The sequence below is a fragment of the Trichomycterus rosablanca genome, chromosome 15 (assembly GCF_030014385.1).
Source record: "Trichomycterus rosablanca isolate fTriRos1 chromosome 15, fTriRos1.hap1, whole genome shotgun sequence".
Classification (NCBI taxonomy): domain Eukaryota; kingdom Metazoa; phylum Chordata; class Actinopteri; order Siluriformes; family Trichomycteridae; genus Trichomycterus; species Trichomycterus rosablanca.
Genome location: NC_086002.1, coordinates 20208700 through 20230144, shown reverse-complemented (window position 1 = coordinate 20230144; position 21445 = coordinate 20208700). Strand labels below are relative to the sequence as shown.

General features: G+C 36.1%; 1 long non-coding RNA gene across 1 annotated transcript; it reads left to right on the top strand.

Annotated features, from left to right (window-relative positions):
- Positions 1-12954: 12954 nt before the first annotated feature.
- On the top strand, positions 12955-15071 carry LOC134329164 (uncharacterized). Its single transcript, XR_010014818.1, has 2 exons — positions 12955-13095; positions 14957-15071. It is a non-coding gene; the product is annotated as an uncharacterized LOC134329164 (long non-coding RNA).
- Positions 15072-21445: the final 6374 nt, after the last annotated feature.

Below are 21445 nucleotides of genomic sequence, written 5' to 3'. Positions count from 1 at the left end.
TCATTATTACTTCACTATACTCACTCATACTCATTATTTCTCCAGTAATACTCACTCATACTCATAATTACTCTACTAATACTCACTCATACTCATTATTACTCCACTAATACTCACTCATACTTATTATCTCTAGTAATACTCACTCATACTCATTATTACTCCACTATACTTATTCATACTCGTTATTACTCCAGTAATACTCACTCAAACTCATTATTATTCCACTAATACTCACTCACTCATTATTACTCCAGTAATACTCACTCATACTCATAATTACTCCACTAATACTAACTCATACTCATTATTACTCTACTAATACTTGCTAACATTTATTATTACTCCACTAATACCATACTCATTATTACTCTACAAATACTTACTCATACTCATTATTTCTCCAGTAATACTCACTCATACTCATTATTACTCAATTAACTCACTCACACTCATTAATACTCCATTAATACTCACACTCATTAATATTCCAGTAATACTCACTTATACTCATTATTAGTCCACTATACTCACTCATGCTCATTATTACTCTAATAATAGTAATAATTAGTATGGGTGAGTATTATTGGAGTAAAAATGAGTTTGAGTGAGTTTTAGTGGAGTAATAATGAGTATGAGTGAGTATTAGCGGAGTAATAATGAGTATGTGTTAGGGTGCCTGCGACGTCTGGTGAATGTACCACCAGTTCCCAGCATCGCAGGCGTTACCAAGTGACAAACAGCATGGCCTCAAATAGGAGGTCAGCTGATTAGGGCGAATGACCTGCAGCTGCGATCTCTCTATTTAAGGGGGCGTTGCCAGACTGCAGGCGTCGCACCTTTGTCTCTTGTTTGGCTCTACTGCACAGCACTACCTCTTCCTTTTTAGGGAAAGTCCGGTTACCCCAGGCGCTGTTAGGGCGTTTGGGTGAGTAAGTCGTAAGGCCGAGGTAACCTAGGGTTTTGTTTCTCTTTTAGGGAAAGCTGGTGCGATTCCGTGCAGCCATCGAGCTGCTGTTTGTTTTTGGTGTTGTTAACTAGCCACCGCTTGCGCAGCAAGCAGTGGGCTAGCGCTAGACTAACTGCCAACCTCAGCAGCCTTCAATAGCCTTTTTGATTCCAGGGTTCACCACTGCTGATTTGGCTTAGAGGATTAAGCCGCTGCTTTCTCCACCGGTACAACCCCGGTTTGAATCTGTTCATCTGTACTGACACTATGTTTCTCTCTTAAGTCGGCTCCTTCCCAGCAGCAGACGCTGACTGGTGACAATGCCGACTTTTTGTAAAAACCTTTTTTCTATAGTCTCGTTTTATACCCGAATTATTATCCGGACTTTGCCTCCCTCTATGCTCCCTTTAAATGTAAAGGGCTCTTTTCTTCCTCAGCTACGTAGCGAGATAAGTAATTGCCCCGTAAGTGAGCAACCAGGGTTCGCGCTTCGTGTGTGTTTTCTCTTTGATTTTGTGTTTTCCCTTTTTCAGTTGATTGCGGCGCCAGTGGCTAATTCGGGATTTCCCCGGATTGTTTTTGTTTTCCTTTTTTAACCTTTATGTTGTTTATTATTTATAATTGTTAAATAAAATTATTTTTATCTCTGCATCTTTGGGTCCAAAGCCAATCATTATAACAGTATGGATGAGTATTGGTAGAGTAATAATTAGTATGACTGAGTATTACTGGAGTATTAAGGCGTATGAGTGAGCATTAGTTGAGTAATAATAAGTATAGTGGAGTAATAATGAGTATGAGTGAGTACTACTGGAGTAATAAAGAGTATGGTATTAGTAGAGTAATAATAAATATGAGTGAGTATTAGTAGAGTAATAATTAGTATGAGTGAGTATTACAGGAGTAATAATGAGTATGAGTAAGTATTAGTGGAGTAATAATGAGTATGAGTGAGTATTAGTGGAGTAACAATGAGTATGAGTGAGTATAGCAAAGTAATAATGAGTATGAATAAGTATTAGTGGGATAATAATGAGTATGATTGAGTATTACTGGAGTAATAGTGAGTATGAGTAAGTATCAGTTGAGTAATAATGAGTAAAAGTTAGTATTAGTGGAGTAATAATGAGTATGAGTGAGTATTACAGGAGTAATAATGAGTATGGGTGAGTATTGGTAGAGTAATATTGAGTTTGAGTAAGTATTAGTGAAGTAATAGTGAGTATGAGTGAGTATTACTGGAGTAATAATGAGTATGGTATTAGTTGAGTAATAATAAATATGATTGAGTATTAGTAGAGTAATAATGAGCATGGGTGACTATTAATGAAGTAATAATGAGTATGAGTGAGTATTTTTGGAGTAATATTGAATGAGTGAGTATTAGTGGAGTAATAATGAGTATGGGTGAGTATTATTTGAGTAATAATGAGTGAGTGAGTATTAGTAAAGTAATAATGAGTGAGTGAGTATTACTAGAGTAATAATGAGCGAATGAGTATTAGTAGAGTAATTATGAGTATGAGTGAGTATAGTGGAGTAATAATGAGTGAGTGAGTATTAGTAGAGTAATAATGAGTACGAGTGAGTATTAGTAGAGTAATAATGAGTATGATTGAGTATTAGTAGAGTAATAATAAGTGTGTGAGTATTAGTCGAGTAATAATGAGTATGAGTGAGTATTATTGGAGTAATAATAAGTGAGTGCGTATTGGTGGAGTAATAATGAGTATGGATGAGTATTACTGGAGTAATAATGAGTATGAGTAAGTATTAGTTGAGTAATAATGAGTATGATTGAGTATTAGTAGAGTAATAATAAGTGTGTGAGTATTAGTCGAGTAATAATGAGTATGAGTGAGTATTATTGGAGTAATAATAAGTGAGTGAGTATTGGTGGAGTAATAATGAGTATGGATGAGTATAGTGAAGTAATAATGAGTATTACTGGAGTAATAATGAGTATGGTATTAGTTGAGTAATAATAAATATGATTGAGTATTAGTAGAGTAATAATTAGCATGGGTGACTATTAATGAAGTAATAATGAGTATGAGTGAGTATTAGCGGAGTAATAGTGAGTATGAGTGAGTATTACTGGAGTAATAATGAGTATGAGTAAGTATTAGTGGAGTAATAATGAGTATGAGTAAGTATTAGTGGAGTAATAATGAGTATGGGTGAGTATTACTGGAGTAATAATGAGTTTGAGTGAGTGTAAAGAAGTAATAATGAGTATGAGTGAGTATTAGTGGAGTAATAATGAGTATGAGTGAGTATTACTGGAGTAATAATGAGTATGAGTGAGTATTACTGGAGTAATAATGAGTATGAGTGAGTATTCCTGGAGTATTAATGAGTATGAGTGAGTATTAGTGGAGTAATAATGAGTTTGTTTTAGGGTGCCTGCGGTAGCTGGTGAACTTACCCCGGGTTCCCAGCGAAGCAGGCGTTACAGACCAACCAAACAAAAGGCCTTAAATAAGAGGCCTTGTAATTAGGGCTGACGACCCGCAGCTGCAGCTGGCCTATTTAAGCCTGCGCAGTGCAGCAGTGGGCGTCGCACCTTTGGCTTTTGTTTGTGGCATGTTAGCGGTCTCCACTCACTTTTTGAGGGCAAGCCGGTTACCCCAGGCGACTTGTAGGTCGGTTGGGTGTGTAGGCTGAAAGGCCGAGGTAAAGATAGGTATTTCTTTTACTTCTGGCAGGGAAAGTGCGGTGCGACTCCGTTCAGCCCTCGAGCTGAGTTTGTTTGACGCAAACCTGCTAGCGTTCTCCTGTAGCAACCACAGGAGGCTAGCGGTGGCCATTTTGCCGGTTTTGCCGGTCTTTATATTTACTCAGGGCTTTGCAGTTCTCTAATCTCTGGGTGGTGCAGTTGGGCTTTGCATGCCTCTGATGCTGGCTTTCCTGGTTCGAATCTGCTCTCTGAGTTTTATCTAATTTCTGCTTCTTTCTATCTGTTATAGGTCGTCTCTCCCCGATACCAACGTGTCTCATGGTGAGACTAGACGCGCTTTCGGCGCCCGGCTTCTTTATCACTGAAACTATTTTTTAGTTTCACTTTTTTCCCTAATTAGCAGTTCTTAAGCGCGCCGAGCTTTTCTTTCCATACACTGTAAGCCCGGATAAGTTCAATCTACTTAAAAAATTTGAGGAAACCGGTTGCCTTAAAAAAGTTAAGTAATGTATAATGAAAACTTGAGTTATCATAACTTAAAACATTAAGTTATTACACCTAAAAGGCAAGTTGATTAAACTTTCTTTTTTTTGTTATACCAACTGCTTTTCCCAATAATTCTACTTATTATCTTAAGCTCAATGGAAAAAAAACTTGATTTTTTCTTAGTTTTAATGTTAATTACATTTTAAATATGAATTACAAATGTTTATAGAGAAACAGACACAATTATAAAATTATTTTTCTTTATTTCACTTCAGAAGTATTTACTTAAAATACAACATGTCAAGAAAACATCTTTAAAACTGTACAAACTGTATATAAAGTTCTGATGAAACACAAACAGCTCCTCACAGTAACCATGAACCTGTAAAACAACAAAAAGAAACAAGAAACAGAAGTATTAAAATCAACATTAATAGCATTAATTTAAGGATTAAAATAAAGCAAGCCAGCACACTCTTTGCTTCGTATGAAGGCTAGCATGCTAACATGCTAGCATGTAGCCTAAATACGGCAAATAAAGCAGCACTGTTTGATTATTTATTTAGTGTCAACATTAAGATCATTTATTTTAAACAAAATTGTTAAGTAAAGTACAACACTTACCAAAATTAGACGGAAGATGAAAAAGCCCCATCAGACTGGTGTACATGCTACTCAAAAATTGCATAATGAGGAAGAAAATGTTTGTCCACTTAGTTTAACAAAGGTTCCACTTCACAAAAGACATTTCAGGAAGACAAGTTTACTTTTGCAAAAAGCCTTAAATGAAAAGTTAAAAGTAATTTGCAACAACAGGTTTCAAAAGTTAAAACAAATGGCTGCCTGATTCACCAACAGCAAGCTGAAAAAAGGCGGACTTACATGTAAATGGGGGCGTTTTTCTGTTTTATTACCTTACCTTAACTTTTTTAAGTTAATCTGATAGAAAAGTAATTTTTTTTGTTTAGTAAACTTAAATCTTTTAGCACATTTAAATGTGTACTCAAATGAGTACAATGTACTCTGCATTTTATAGTAGAGCAAAAAAACTTAAATAATTTATGTGTGTTGTACAGTGTACTGCCAGTGTGGTGAATGGTGAGCGCGACCGCCTCGCAACTTGGCGATCGGGGTTCGTGACTCGTCGTTTGTGTTTTTTTTTCTCTTTTTCAGTTACTCTTGCCAGCGGTTATCGGCGGCGTCAATCGGGGTCGCCCGATTGTTTTTTGTTCCAGTTTTTACCTTTTTTTGGTTCTTTTGATTTAAATAAATAAACTTTTAATTTTTTTAATCTGCATTTTGAGTCCTCCTCCTTTCCACCTAACAGTATGAGTGAGTATTACTGGAGTATTAATGAGTATGAGAGTTTTAGTAGAGTAATAATGAGTATGAGTGGGTATTAGTAGAGTAATAATGAGTATGAGTGAGTATTAGTAGATAAGCATAAAAGAGCTACTATAAATGGCCAGAAAGCATGTAAGAGACTTCACTGATCACTGGTAGATGTGAAATAGTAACAGAGGAGGAGAATCCTCCAACATCACACAGCTCGTATTCACAATTAGCTGCAATCTCCTTGGGTAATGAAACTACTCTGATTGGTCAGAATCGGACAGTTTGTAACTGGTAGTGGTAAAGCACCTTTTCTGGGAGGGATTCAGATGAAACCAGTAACAATCTTATTGTTTAAGGTACAGAAAAGAGGACGTGAAATTAAGGAAACTAGAACAGAGATCATCCATATAAGAATTTAAACTATATATATACTGTATATACATTGCATAAACGGATATCTCAGCAAACATGGAACAAACTACAATCAAATTTGTTTAAAAAGTTTTTCTGATAATATTTAATTTAATGTTATTTTGTAAATGTTAGATGCATTTGCGTTAAAATGCTAAGGAAGTGCTGAGAGAGCATCTACAAAGTGCATGAAGCTGAGGTGTAGTAATTACCCAGTGGCATGTACTATCTAATACTAATGTATTACATCCTACAGTATAGTTACAGTAAGTATTCAAAAATTGTGAAAAATTAACAATTTAATGTTAATTTTTTATTTGATTAATTAATTACTGTACCTATATTGTGGAACTTTTAATTTGTATTGTGGTTGTAGTAACTAGTGCAGATGCTTAGTTAACTACTACATCCCTCATCATAAGAAAATTTTCCTTTTTCGTTTTTGTTAATTTTTTCTCATAATTTGATTACTTACTGTACCCAAACTGTAGGACTTTTAATTTGTACTGTGACTGTAGTAACTAGTACAGGGTACTACTTTCTCAATTTTTGTAATTTTTTTTTAAATATTTGATTCATTAATGCACCTATACTGTGGAACTTTAAATTTATATTGTGGATGTAGTAACTAGTACAGGTGACTTGTTAGCTATTACAACCCTTGTCATATCAAAATTTGCATTTTTTGATTTTTGTTAATATTTCACATTATTTGATTACCTACTGCACCTACACTGTGGGACTTTTAATTTGTATTGTGGTTGTAGTAACTACAGGGTGGGCCATAAGTTTCCATACATAGGAAAAATAAACATTTTTATTTTTTTATAAAAAAACATTTGTATTTAAATTATATGCTGTACATGACTGCCATTGTTTTGGAAACCTGGCCATCAGTATGATTTCAATTTATTGCTCTTTATTCAAACGCATTTTTCTGAAATATAAAAAATAAAATGTAAAAAATAAAAAATGGAATTGTGGTTGTAGTAACTAGTACAGGTGACTAATTAACATCATATCAACATTTGCATTTTTTATTTTTGTTATTATTTTACATTATTTAATTAACTTTTGTACCTATACTGTGGGACTTTTAATGTGTATTGTAGTTGTAGTAACTAGTGCAGATGCTTAGTTCACTACTACAACCCTCATCATATCAAACATTGTGTTTCTGGATGTTTACTGTAACCATACTCTAGGACTTAATACAGGTGTATTAGATAGTACATGCCACTGGGTAATTACTACACCTCAGCTTCATGCACTTTATAGACGCTCTCTTAGCACTTGCTTAGCATTTCAACGCAGACGCACCTAACATTTACAAAATAACATGAAATAAAAAATGAACAGAAAAACATTTTAAACAAATTTGATTGTAGTTTGTTCAGTGTATCAGTTCATGCAGTGTAATAAAATTTTGGATGTTTATTAGCCGAGAATGAGCCGAAAGAAAGTCAAATGTCCAATAACTTTACCACTGTCCTAACACCTACTTATTTTACGAATTCTTACACAGATGAAAGTAGGCTACATACTACAAAAAATATTTTATAATAATTTTAAGGTCAAATTTATTTATTTAAAGAAAGATTAAAATGAAACCACTGATCAAGCGCCAACTTCAGCTAACGCGTTAGGGAGCGTCATAAAACTAACAGAAAAACGTAGGAAACATTTCATCTGCACTTATTACAGAGAAATAAATCCATTAAAGTCTTTTAATATATTGAGGAATCATGTCAAACTATTTTTTATAAACACATGTTAATGTCCCTCACAACCTACAAAACTTGTTTCATAATTACTGCTTTTATTTTTGTATTATTTTTATTTATAGCTAAGATCAATGAATCCATAACAAGTGTATATAAGGGATAAATCTATTAAACTCAGATGTAATTTAATATAATAAAGTCAAACTATTTTTAATATACACATATTAATATTCCTCACAACCTACTAAACTGTTTTTTTTATAGATATTGCTTTTATTTTAATTTTATTTTAATTTACAGTTAAAATCAGTAAATCCACAATACTTTTATATTGTAACTGAAAAAATCTATTAAACTTTGATATGATTTAATATAATAAAGTTTAACAATTTTTAATATACAAATATTAATGTCCCTCACATCCTACAAAAGTTGTTTTATAGATACTGTTTTTATTTTTTTTATTTTTTTATTTATAGTTAAAATTAATAAATACATATTACTTTTATATTTGACACAAATGAATCTATTAAACTCTGATATGATTTAATATAATAAACCCAAACTATTTTTTTATAAACACATATTAGTGTCCCTCACAACCTACAAACCTATCAGGGAGGCTAAGAACAGATATAGGAGGAAGCTGGAGTGGAAACCCTAGCAGAACAACATGAGGGAGGTCTGGAGTGGAATGAGGACCATCACCGGCTTCAGGTCCAGCAATAACAGAGGAGCAGAGGGCAGCATGGACAGGGCCACTATTTTTAATATATTTTTAATATACAAACTTTTAATTTTTAATAATATATTGTTAATATACATATTTTTAATATACACATAATAATGTACCTCACATCCTACAAACCTTGTTTTATAGATACTACTTTTATATTTGTTTTATTTAAAGTTAATATCGGTAAATCCATAATAAGTGTGTATCAGAAATAAATCTATTAAACTCTGACATGATTTAATATAATAAAGTCAAACTATTTTTACTAAACACATATTTATGTCCCTCACATCCTACAAACCTTGTTTTATAGAAGCTACTTTTATTTGTATTTTATTTTAATTTATAGTTATGATCAAAAAAATGCATAATACTTTTATACTGAAAATAAATAATTCTTATAAACAACGGTTGTAGGTTAAACGAATGTTGAATATTAAACTAACTTTACCGCTTGGTTTTGACAACAGCAGTGAGCAACTTTTCTGGTACCTGGTTAAGAAAAGGTTGAATCCAGATGATTTGTTGTTTTGTTTTTGTACTAAATGCAGGTGAAAGAGGATCAGCAGCAGCAGCTGAGCAGTGTGTGTGGTTACCGTGGTACCAGCAGCGGGTGTGGATTTAATTTAAATTCTTTAACAAGTTGAATGTTTAATTAAATGTACTATCATTATTACGTGACCTAGTTTAATGTTATTGTGTTTCAGAAGTGTGCATGATGCTCAAATGAGCTAAACTTGATTGAATGTATGTAACGGGTAGGAGACGAAAGGACAGCAGAATGGTAGGTGAACTATAGGACACTAGGACCCAGCAGCACTGCTATTAACAGTAACATCAGGACCCAGCTGCATTAGTAGCTCTTATTAAATTCACCTGAGGCTCGTTTGAGTTCTCAGTTCACTGAGGTGTGTGTGGAGAAAACTTACTGAGTGTAGGGTTCGTTTGTTATTGATTTGGCTTGGCTTGGCTTGTTAGAAAAGGGATTAATAAAGCCTTCTTATAGTTGAAACTTAGTGTTGCATTTGTTTTAGCTCTACTTTTTGTTTTGTTTGACCTGCCTGCTTGGAAATGGACATAAACTCCATCTCTGAAGGTTTGCAGTTGTCCAAACCAGAATCAAACCAGTGTCTCTGCTGCTGAGGCAGCTAAAATCACAGCTTGTGGAAGACCAGTTAAAGGCCTTGGATAACCAGTTCCTTTTTATCTTGACCCCAGTTGGCGTTCATATGAAATCTCATTACTGCTGTCGAGGTGATTAAAGGCAAAGTTTAGTAAGTAATTGTTTTATATATTATGCAATATTACTTTTAGTCCAGTTTCTTAAATACATTTATACTAAGGGGGTGGAAGGAACTTGCCTCAGTTTATTCTTATTTGAGTTGTTTTTTTGTTTTTTATAATAATGTGGTGTGGTAATAACCTTCATGGCTGTACCTTGTAATCGTGAGATGCTGGGAGGGTTTACAGATGGCAAACATCTGCAGATGTCTTGAAAATGGGAGCAAGTGCTCCTAGTTAGGGTCCTGTTTTGGTTTTCAAAAAAAAAGCACATTGCAGGATGGCAGCATGGGCCTGGCGGATACCTGCACTTGGGTGAAAGTTTGGTTTGGGGGTTGTGGGTGGATTGGCAAAGTAATGTAATTGGAGGCACCATGTTAACATGTATAAAGTAAGATTTTTTTTAAAACCATGCAACTACTGTATATTATTAACCTTAAATAAATAGTTACTTCTAACAAATGCATTTAAGGTCAGATATTCTTATTACTTTCAATTCAGTGTCCCTAAACAATAATAACATAATAGTTCATCAGTAGAGCTATTTGGACATAATTTGGCGCTATAGCTGCAGTTTCGTGTTTTGCTCAACTGGTGCACACACAGCAAAATCCTCAGTGTTAAATCAACTCTGTAAGTGTTCATTTTAACACTTAAAGTGTTTATATAATTCTCACTGGCTAAAGTTATTTTAACACTCTTGGTAGTTTTAGTGTCAATCTAGTTACTCTATAGTGTTAAAGGAAAACTCTGACCAGAGTTATTTTAACACTTAAAGTATTTTAACACTTTAACACTTACTTAAGATATAAGTAGGTTATATCTTGCAGAGATAAAAAAACAAAAAAAACAATACCAGTGTTATCAGTAATACTTTTATAGCGTTGATATATTTCTCACTGACTAGAGTTAATTTAACACTTTTTTATTAGTAAATTTAACACAGGTTTTATATTAAAAAACCATAATTAAGTGTTTCATCCATTGTTTTATTAAATGGATTTTCTGCAGTAGAAAAACATTTGTGTGGGGAAAAATACATGCTGTGCTGACCTGAAAGCCTGAGGAGCAGTATGGTTTACAATGGTCAGATTTATACGTTTGAAATATGAATACAGACTAAAACGAACAATGCAACAACACCACATACATGCCATCATCTGGTCCATACGATTGGCCGTCTTAAAGTCGTCATAATAGAACTGGATTTGCAAGGCATTTGTAAACAGAGAACAGAGGATGGTTTTTAAAGTAACTTCCATCACTGCAGTCCTTGTACACACTCCCAAGAGATGAGGTATGTGCTTTGATCATCACAAATCTCTGAATTTCTGAACATGAATTTCAAACTTTCCAAAATAGGAATATAGACGAATGTGTCATTCACAGGCATTTTACTGTAAGTGTAATACTATCGCGTTTACTATCACACCCAACTCCCAAAACAATTTCCACTGGCACAATTCCCCACTTCTCCCTTTTAGCGTCAGAATTAAAACATGCAAAGAGGTTTTCAAAATCTTCCAAGTTTTGTTCTACAACTGACCTTATAAGAAATGTTTCAGGAACTACTGAGAGAACGTTATGCTTAATATGTGGGTGCACCTCTTTGTGAATTCTTCCAGATCACAAACAATAGAAGCCACTACACTAGTGGCAAGCACCACTTCCTTGTAGTTTGACAACAACAGATGTACACATGTTTTCATATATTCTGAAGAAAGCACAGACCCACTCTCCTGAAAATGTCCTGTTTACACCTGAGACTGTGTACATAAATTTGGTGCTGAAGTGGCTGATAAGATTCTTGAAGGAGATACCACACCTCGAAGTGGAATTACTGTCAGGATCACTGTAGAACTGATGTTGTTCTAGCTGAAAAGATCACCCAAAGGTCACTCATTTTATTACAGTTTGTTTTTAAACCAAGACATCCAACAAGTTCATGGTCGGGTGTCCAAATACTTTTGACCATATAGTCTATAAACCAACACTTTTTGTATTTAAAGTTGACATGTTTTCTTGTTTTTTTAAGTCTTTCTGACTGTTACCTAAAGGTAAACCTTCTTGTGAAATCGGATATCAGCAGAAAGGAGAAAAATGTAGAAACTACGATGTCATTGTTTATATTTCTGATGTTAGTTTGTTTCCGATTTCATAGTTTTTGTGATGTCATAGTTTTTGTTTCTGATGTCACAATTTTTTCTTTCTGCTCTTGTTCAGGTTATGTGTTCGTGGCCTTGGTCAGCTATAAATCTCCAAACTTTAGCAACACTCTGAAACAGAACCAGGGTGTCGAGTCATCAGACAGAAACACCACCTACACGCTCAATTCCCGGGTGGTTACGGTGCTCATCAGTAACAAGGACACACAGTCTCTGTCCGAACTGCAGGTACAACAATAACATGTATATACCCTCCAGAAGCAGACTAGTAATCAGAAGGTTGCCAGTTCAAGTCCAACCACCACCAGGGTGCCATTGTTGGGCCCCTGAGCAAGGCCCCTCAAGCTAATAGTGCTAAATGCTGTAAATGTAAATATGGCCAAAAGTATGTGGATACCTGACCATCAGCTTGTTATACAACTTTGGCTCTAATAGCCTTATCCTCTCTAAAAGGCCAAAAAGACTTTGGAGTGTGTCTGTGATAATTTGTGCCTGTGTGAGGTCAGAAAAAATGCATTTCTAACACTGTGACAATTATTAATTCTCTTCTTGCGCCTGCTTCTGTCCCACAGGAAGGTGAAGTGAACTACAGCTGCCTGTATTTGGAACAGACCAAAGGTGCGTGGTCAGGATGGGCTGTAGGAAGGTGGGGTTTAACTCCACACATCACACATGCTGCTTGCACCTGGAATCACCTGAGCAGCTTCACTGTTTTAATGGCCCTTTATCCCATCAAGGTAAACATACCCTTCAGTTCTCTACCAAAAGTGTTCCAATTCATCCCTAAAGATTGGATTAGGTGTCCAATGGTGGTGTTTTTTTACTATGTGTTGGTTTTGTTTGCCTATACACTATATAGCCAAAAGTATGTAAACACATGATCATAAGCTTGTTAGACATCGCAGTCCAAAAACATCTGCATTAATACAACAGCCTTCACTCTTCTCAGAGGGCTTTCCACTGACTTTCCACAAAGTAGGCCTGGTTCACAGTCACTATTTCCATTCATCCAATTCATCCCAAAGATGTTCAGTGGGGTGGAGGTCAAGGCTGTGTGCAGGCCATAGGAGTTCCTCCTCAATGTACTCATCAAACCATGTCATTATAAAACCTGTTGTCCCAAAATTAATTAGTCTCTCTCTGCAGGGCTGCAGTTTCAGTAGGTGTGGATCACTCGGGTCAGCCTGTCCCTCTATCTGGTCTGTCTGGTCCTCTGCATCCTCACCTTTGTCTTCTGCTGCTTCATCAAATAAACTCGTACCACCATCCATCACCACCTGTGCATGTGCCTCTTCATCACCAACTTCCTCTCCAGCATGAGCAACAAGGTGGGTGTGTGAGCAAGGTCGTGGGTGTCCATTCACTCTTCAGTCATCGGTTTACCTCAGTCAGGGTGGCAAGAAAAAGTGTCATATTAGCTGGTGGTTTTTATTTATTTTGACAAAAAAACTAGCTACTAACTAGTATTGGCCTGCTGCTAGTGGGCATGTCTTTTATTTTTTTGGCTTTATTTATGGTGGATTAAAAGTTCTCACTTTTATATAGTACGCAGCTAAATGACTAAACACAACACAACCTGCATCTGTATGACTGTATGCTTAAAAATATAATAATATGCTAAAAAAAATATGACATGCTTTAATGTCCCAAACATTTTGCACTCCTCACATTTCTGTTATTTCGGTTCTGTTCACTTCTTAGAACCTATGTGCTATTTTTAATGAAACCAAAAACGCATAATCATTGAAGTCGATACACAACGTTGTTGCTTTCTGTTCACTCTAAAACTTGATCGTGACGTCACAATTCCCGCAAAAAAAACTACAATTCTTTGTATTCAGTTGTGAATGAAGGTTCCTGTTTCGGAACATATTGATTTTTGGTGACGATGCACCGGAGAAGATCGAAATTTAGGTCCGGAAAGATCCAACAGACCGCACAAGCACCTGAATACTGTATGTGACCCACAAGCCTGGAAATACAATACTATGTACAGTGTTGTGAAATACAGACAGTGAAATTGCATGAGCCTTTTCTCACTTACGGAGAGTCGCACGCAGATCTCCACTTCTGTAAAGGCATCTTGGGCTACTAACCAGGGTCCTTACAGTGTTGCAGACCCCGCCCACTTTTTATTCCGGTCTTTGCCCAACCCAGCAGACTAGTGGGCGATTTTTGTCTGCTGCACTGTCTGCACTGTCAGTCGTGGCCAGCCCGGCCAGAGATTCAAACTGTGAGAGATCAAAATCCCAGCACTGGTGCCCTAGCAGATAATCTAGGGCCCCCCAACCCTAATTAACCATAGAGCTAATCATAATCTTAGTTCTAACCCTAATTTTTCCCTGACTGTAACCCTAACCCAGAACTCGGCTTGTTTACTCCAAGCACTCTCCAAACATCTTGGATCTCCCCCCCAAGTTTATTTTAAGTCTGAGGAACCAAACAATTGATTGCATTAGTTATTTTACTAAATAATGTTTTTTTACCTCTTCTTTTAATTTCTTGGTTTTACAGCAATGGTTTCAGTAAGCAGTAGACTTTCTATTTTAGAGACTTTAAAGGCGATGAAATAACAAGGCAAAGACACGAGTACATTTTAAATAAATGCAGATATCTAGAACTCTTTGGAAGTCTTATTTTAAATGAATTCAGACTATACACCACAGTGAAATTAGTAAAATCAGAACACAGTGAAATCAGAACTGGTAATTTTCCTAAAGGCATGTCAAAACAGGCAAACGACCTCACAACAATTATTAAGCCATCATGTCATAGTCAAAATACCACCACCAAAGTAAAAAAAACCACACACAACTGGATAATGATTAACATGCAAATTCTAAAAGAACATTACAGTGAGGTTTAAACAAAATTGAACAAATCCATTAAACAATTTAAACTACCTGATTGGGAAATAGATTCAAACATAAACTTAAGGATGAAATTCTGCATAGAACCAAAACAACACTGACAGCCAGATTGGTTTCAAATGAGACAGGGTCATCTGACATGGGTCAAAACAAGGTCAGCCTCTGCAGGACTAAAACAATACACACTGAAGTCCACCCACAACCTAAATCAACACAGAAACAAGATACTATAAGACCACAGGTCAGTAGCAGTAAAAAACATAATGCAATCATTGGTAATGTCAACTTACCTAAAACAATATTTCTTTACTCTCCTTAGCTGCATCGCAGAAAGGGGGCAGAGGAGACTCCGAGAGAGAGGGGAAGGACAAGACGATGCAAAGGTTCTCCAAATGGCAGTCAAATAAAGGCCTATTCTGAGCCCTCCCTTCATTTCCCTGTAATAATAGCCCTCTTAATCAAAGCAGAATTAATACCTCTATTCAGGATATCAGATCCCTGTGCAAGGGAGAGTCAAAGTTTCAGGTGCCTACAAAACATCCCAGAACCAAAAAAAAATACAGATTGGTCACTTGACATTACCAGACCCATTATATTTGAATTTGGCCAGAATACCTTATTTTGACCATCCAGACATCCAGGTGGATAGCTTCCCAGGGGCCAACTTTTTGCACATTGCCAAAGTCCTGCAGAAGCTGACCCCGAACCCCAGCATGCAGACGGTCATCCTTTCCTTGGGTATAAACAGCAAAGACTAGCAGGTGTACAAGATGGCCAAAAAACAACTGCAGGAGCTGCCACCGTTTATACACCTCTCATTTATTTCTCTGACCTTTTACAGGAGCAGCAGCAACACAACTTGAAGATACTTGATGATTTTATTAGGGAGTGGGGCAACCTTTTACAGGAACTAAGCCAATTGAGATTTAAGGTGGACCCTAGGAATCCTGTCCATTGGACCAGGGATGCAGCTCTCCAGATTTTGGTTAGACCAGTTAAACTTTTGAGGATTTTAAAGTGCCGAACACAACCTTTAAAGAAAAACATCATTAACCTTTCACAAACTTTTACTCTCACAGATGCTCAAGAAAACATTCTGAGTAAAGGATTAACCTTTGATCCAGTTCCACAAAATGGCAATCTGGGGGAACTCAGAAGGGACATCCATGTGTTTAACAAAAAACTTTAAATTTTGGACTATTTTCAATATTAAAACAATAACCTCATGTTTCCTTTTTATAGACAGATCCTCATTGTGAGCTTGTACACCAATATTGACACCAATGTTGGTGTACAAGCAGTGAAGAGATGCTTTAACAAATACCCAGATCCAACTCGCCCAGATAAATGCATTCTAAAACTGTTGGAATTAAACTTCACTAGAAATGACTAAATTCAACTCAGAAATGTATTTACAAATTCATGTTACAGCCATGGGCAAGAAATTTGCGCCTGCCGACACAAACATCTACATGGCAGAATGGGAGGAAACACTATTCACTAAATGCACACACTTGCCCATGATGTACTATAGATACTTGGATGATATCTTTGGCATCTGACAACATGACCGTACCTTATTTGAACAGTTTTTGGAATTGGCCGGTTCACATCACGAACGTGTTGATTTATTTATTTATTTATTTTAGACACTACCATCTTTTTCATGGCTAAAAATGGACACAAAACATTACATACAAAAATATTTTTCAATCCTACCTACACAGTTTACTGCACAAATCATGTTATCACCCCAGACATACTTTCAAAAGACTATTGAAAGTCTTATTAAATCTAATTAATTAATCTAAATTAAGTCTAATTAAATCACAGCAGTCACTCAGGTTTTCTTTAAAGCGTTACGACCACGGGGATACTCGAAACAGTTTCACTGCTCAATTAAAGCTGAAACTTTGTGAGAATTAACCACACAGATGCCCGTGGGTAAACTGGACTCCCAAGACATCATCCCGTTAATCACAATCCACAGCTTAAAAAATTCAAAGTCAATCCTGCCTATAAGAAATGCTTGCAGTGAATATATGTGTGGGTGTGGGTATGTGCATCTATGATGACTTGTATGATTAAACTAAGCATTTATGCATGTACATTTTGGATATTTATTTCTTTATGATGTGGGCAACTAGACAACTATATTTATTACTTATTTGTCATATATAGGTGAGTGTGCTTGTGTACACAGGGATTTATGGATGTGTCTATATGTATATATACTTGGCCCCCACAGACATACACCTGGAGTCATGCTCAGGTGGGTTCGGAGGGTCCTGGGGCACACCCACAGCAGATAAAAAAAAAAGTACTAATAGGGGTTTGCAGTGGCCTATGGGTGCCATTTTTTTTCTTTTAGATTTATAAGAACCCAATTAGGACTTAACTAATACTTTTTGCATGCAATACATGGGGGTGAGTGTAGGCGGGGACAAGCAGAGGACAACACACGTGTATGTATACATAAGAAAAGATGGTGTGTGTGTGTAAATATGTTCATACAGGTATTTCCTTGAGTTTACCAGATTAACTTTCCTCTTCTAGCATGGCCTTAATAAACACAACCCTGAATATATTCTTAATAAACCTAAAAATAACCTCATATATTAACCACAAAACCTCAATATAAAATAACCCTACACAATATCAATAATAATAACTATATACATAACCACACCTAAATAACACTCAACCTTATTTAAAACAACATAAAACATAAACCTAAAACATAACCACACTAACAATTACTGTAAATAAGAACCTCAACACTAACAATCAATCCATTGTTTAAGAACATTGTGTTTATTTGGTCTTTATTATCATTTGTTAAATTGGAAGGGGAGGTAAATACTTTTTCACTGCACTGCATGAACTCCACACACAATATTCCCAAAAAATAATTATATGGTAATTCCAGTCATTAAAGTTAACATGAACACAAGGTTTATTCAAAATATTCATCACATTAGTGTTGATATTATTATTAGTCATTAACAAAACTGCTACACCTACTGTCCCTTTTATTAAATATTTACATATATTTATCATCGTCTTCTATATTTAACATTAATAATAATCATCACTTTGTTTCTCATTTTAATCTATTGCAGTTTAATCAACTTTTGGTTATTTAGAAAGAAGTTCTGACCTCAAGACCTCATTGAAGATTCTCTGGCCACTTCATTTTCTCCTCCAGGCAGAATCTCAACATCTCCAGTCATTTTAAACTTCTTCATTATGGGCCAGATAGTGAACAGCATGCTAATGCATCAAGCTAATGCAGGGTTTTCTAAAGCAGTCCTCATAGACTCTCACTCCATTTCTCAGCTTCAAACTTGCCTGTACCAGGCGCTCAGTGTTCAGTCTACCAGATTATTATAGATGGTACCATTAACCTGATGGGCTCTCCAATCTCATTACTTCAGTACTTTGTTGTAAAGAAGGAGAATATGAAGGTCCATCAGCAGTTGTACAGGAAGTCATGAGAGGAGCAAAAAATTACACAGAGAGCATGTTTACAGATTTCAGCAGTAAGAAACAGCAAAGCGTCACCATGTAGAATCCCAGTGTGAAGAGTAGATGGTGTTTAGCTCTTCATCATCTTCTCATAATTCAATGTATGTTAGAATCAGATGCTGTAAAAGAGATCAGACATGATCAGATGTTTGTAACGTATCAGACTTAACATAAACTGAACCAGTATAAACACCAGCACACACACACACACCAGCTGGAACAATGATAGAACATTTTACATGATTCACTGTTCACTGAAGAACCCTGATACAGATGAAGTTCTGCTAATGAGCAGTTTTGAATACCATTGTGTGTGTGAGAGAGTGTGTCTAAATGTTTGTTTAGGTGTGTCTGTGTATAAAGCAACAACAAGTTACCTTAGTTTTTCTAGGTTACACTGTGGATCCACCTGTAGATCTTTGAGCAGTTTTACTCCTGATTCTCCTGGATGATTTTCGTTCAGTTGCAGTTCTCTCAGAAATGATGATAGATTTGATTTCAGAGCTGAAGCCAGAGCAGTAAAACCTTAATCGGTAATACTGCAGCTCCACAACCTGCAGAAGAAACTCATTTAATAAAAATCCTACATCATCTTCTCCCACCTCCTCCTTCATCTTCATTCAGATCCACAACCAGACATCATCACTGAGAAATCTTTAACATGTAAAACTATTCTATTATATGAATGATAAAGTGTTTTATCTTGTGTGGAGAAAATGAGTAAAATATCAAACTCCTACACACGTCAATAACAGTTTCTGTATGAATGATCTTCTGTATCTACAGTGTGAAAGTGAAGATCTTACACCAGTATCTCCAGTGTACAGTGTGGATTCTCCAGTCCAGCAGAGAGCAGCTTCACTCCTAAATCTTTCAGGTTATTGTTACTCAGGTTCAGATGTTTTAGACTGGAGGAGTTTAAACTGAGAACTGAGGACAGAACTTCACAACTTTCCTCTGTTAGGTTACAATTCCCAATAAAGTTGGGACAGTATGGGAAATAATTAAAACAGAGTTTCTTACATTTAGTTTGACTTTTATTTTATTGCAGACAGGATGAACATGAGATAATTAACTTAATTTCATTTATTAATAAACATCCATTCCTGCATTTCAGGCCTGCAGCACATTCCCAAAAAAGTTGGGACAGTAAAGCATTTACCACTTTGTAATGTTGCCATTCCTTTTCACCACACTTAAAAGACGTTTTGGCACAGAGGAGACCAAGTGATTTAGTGTTTCATTTTTCAGCAAGACAATGCAGAACCACATGCTGCACACATTACAAAGGCATGGCTGTGGAAGAAGAGTACTGGACTGGCCTGCCTGCAGTCCTGATCTGTTCCCAATAGAGAATGTGTGGCTTTTATTTAACTGCATTCATTCATTTTGTTATTCTTGCAGTTTCTTTATGAAGAAAGTATTGAGCAAAGGCTGTGAATACTTACGTACATGTTATATTTTTGTGTTTATTTTTAACATTTTTTTCACTTTGTCATCATGGGGTATTGTGTGTGTGTGTGTCTGCAGTGGAAGTTTGATCAGACCACAGCTACGTATCTTTTGCTCTTGAGAAGGAAGCAGCGCAGTAGTCCAGTGTGTAGCTGAGCAGATGTGTAAGAAATCCAGGTGTCAACTTTCAAGTCAACTTTATTTATATAGCGCTTTTTACAATATACATTGTCTCAAAGCAACTTTACAAAATCCAGGACCAACAGATACAAAAACCCCTGTTGAGCAAGCCGATGGCGACTGTGGCAAGGAAAAACTCCCTGAAAATTACAGGAAGAAACCTTGAGAGGAACCAGACTCAGCAGGGCCAATTCTTCTTGGGTGGCCTGGAGGATACTTTAAATAAATACACGATTTACACAAATCATACAAACACAGAATTAAATGATCTAAAAGTCATAACGTAATAAATAGATAAATAAACAATTAAATAATAATAGAGTTGTTATCCGCTCTACTCTTCAATAAAGTCTGTAGTGATTTCTTGTCGTTGCAATTACTCCAGACCCGTCACATCTGGCAGGAGCAGCATCGTTGTCCCGGCAGTCTCGACTTTAATCCTTAACCTCGGCGGGTAAACAGGTTTCCATCAGAATGCCCTCGGGGTAAAACAACAGAGAATGTATACATTAACTATAGTTAATAATGTACAATGCTAGTTGACAAACAGTTTTACAGAGAGTTTTAGACTCCGGCAGCCCTAATTATTACAGCATAACTAAAAGGGAGAGCAAGCAGGTAATAAGGTCATGAAGGCTTTCACAGGACATCAGCGCCCATCTCCCCACCGTCATCAAACCTGAGTGATCGGACAAGAGAGGCAGGACGACAGCAACCCAACATCCCTGATCACCACAAGTTTCTATGACCAAGAACCCCCAAGCTCTGCGCCTTTGTCTATACTAATCAAAAGCCTGAGAAAATAAATATGTTTTCAGTCTAGACTTAAACATTGAGACTGTGTCCGAATCCCGAACAGAGGCAGGAAGATTATTCCAAAGTTGTGGAGCTTTGTAGGAAAATGCTCTTCCACCAGCTGTGGTCTTTTTAATTTTAGGAACTATAAGTAACCCTGCATCTTGTGAACGAAGTGGACGCGCTGGGCTGTAGTGATTAATAAACTCACTCAGATACTGTGGAGCCAGACCATATAGCGCTTTATAAGTTAGTAAAAGTATTTTGTAATCAATGCGAAATTTAACTGGCAGCCAGTGTAGAGACGATAGAACAGGAGTAATATGGTCAAATTTTTTAGTTCTAGTTAGCACTCGAGCTGCTGCATTTTGAACTAACTGGAGTTTGTTTAAGGATCTACCAGAGCATCCTGTTAGCAGAGCATTACAATAATCTAACCGAGAAGTTATAAACGCATGGATCAGTTTTTCGGCGTCATTAACAGATAGTATATTTCTTATTTTAGAAATGTTACGCAAATGATAGAAAGCAACTCTAGTAATATTATTAACGTGTGTATCAAATGAGAGATCTGAATCTATTGTGACACCTAAGTTTTTTACATCTGGGCTGGGAGTAACAGAGAACGTGTTTAAGTTTAGCACCAGGTTAGACAACTTGTCTCTTGCAGCTTTAGAGCCAACAAGTAAAACCTCAGTTTTATCTGAATTAAGTAAAAGAAAATTACATGACATCCAGTTTTTTATGTCGTTTACACAATCTTCTATCTTACTGATTGTGTCAGTATCATTTGGTTTGGCTGATATATACAGCTGTGTGTCATCTGCATAGCAGTGAAAGTTTATGCCATGTT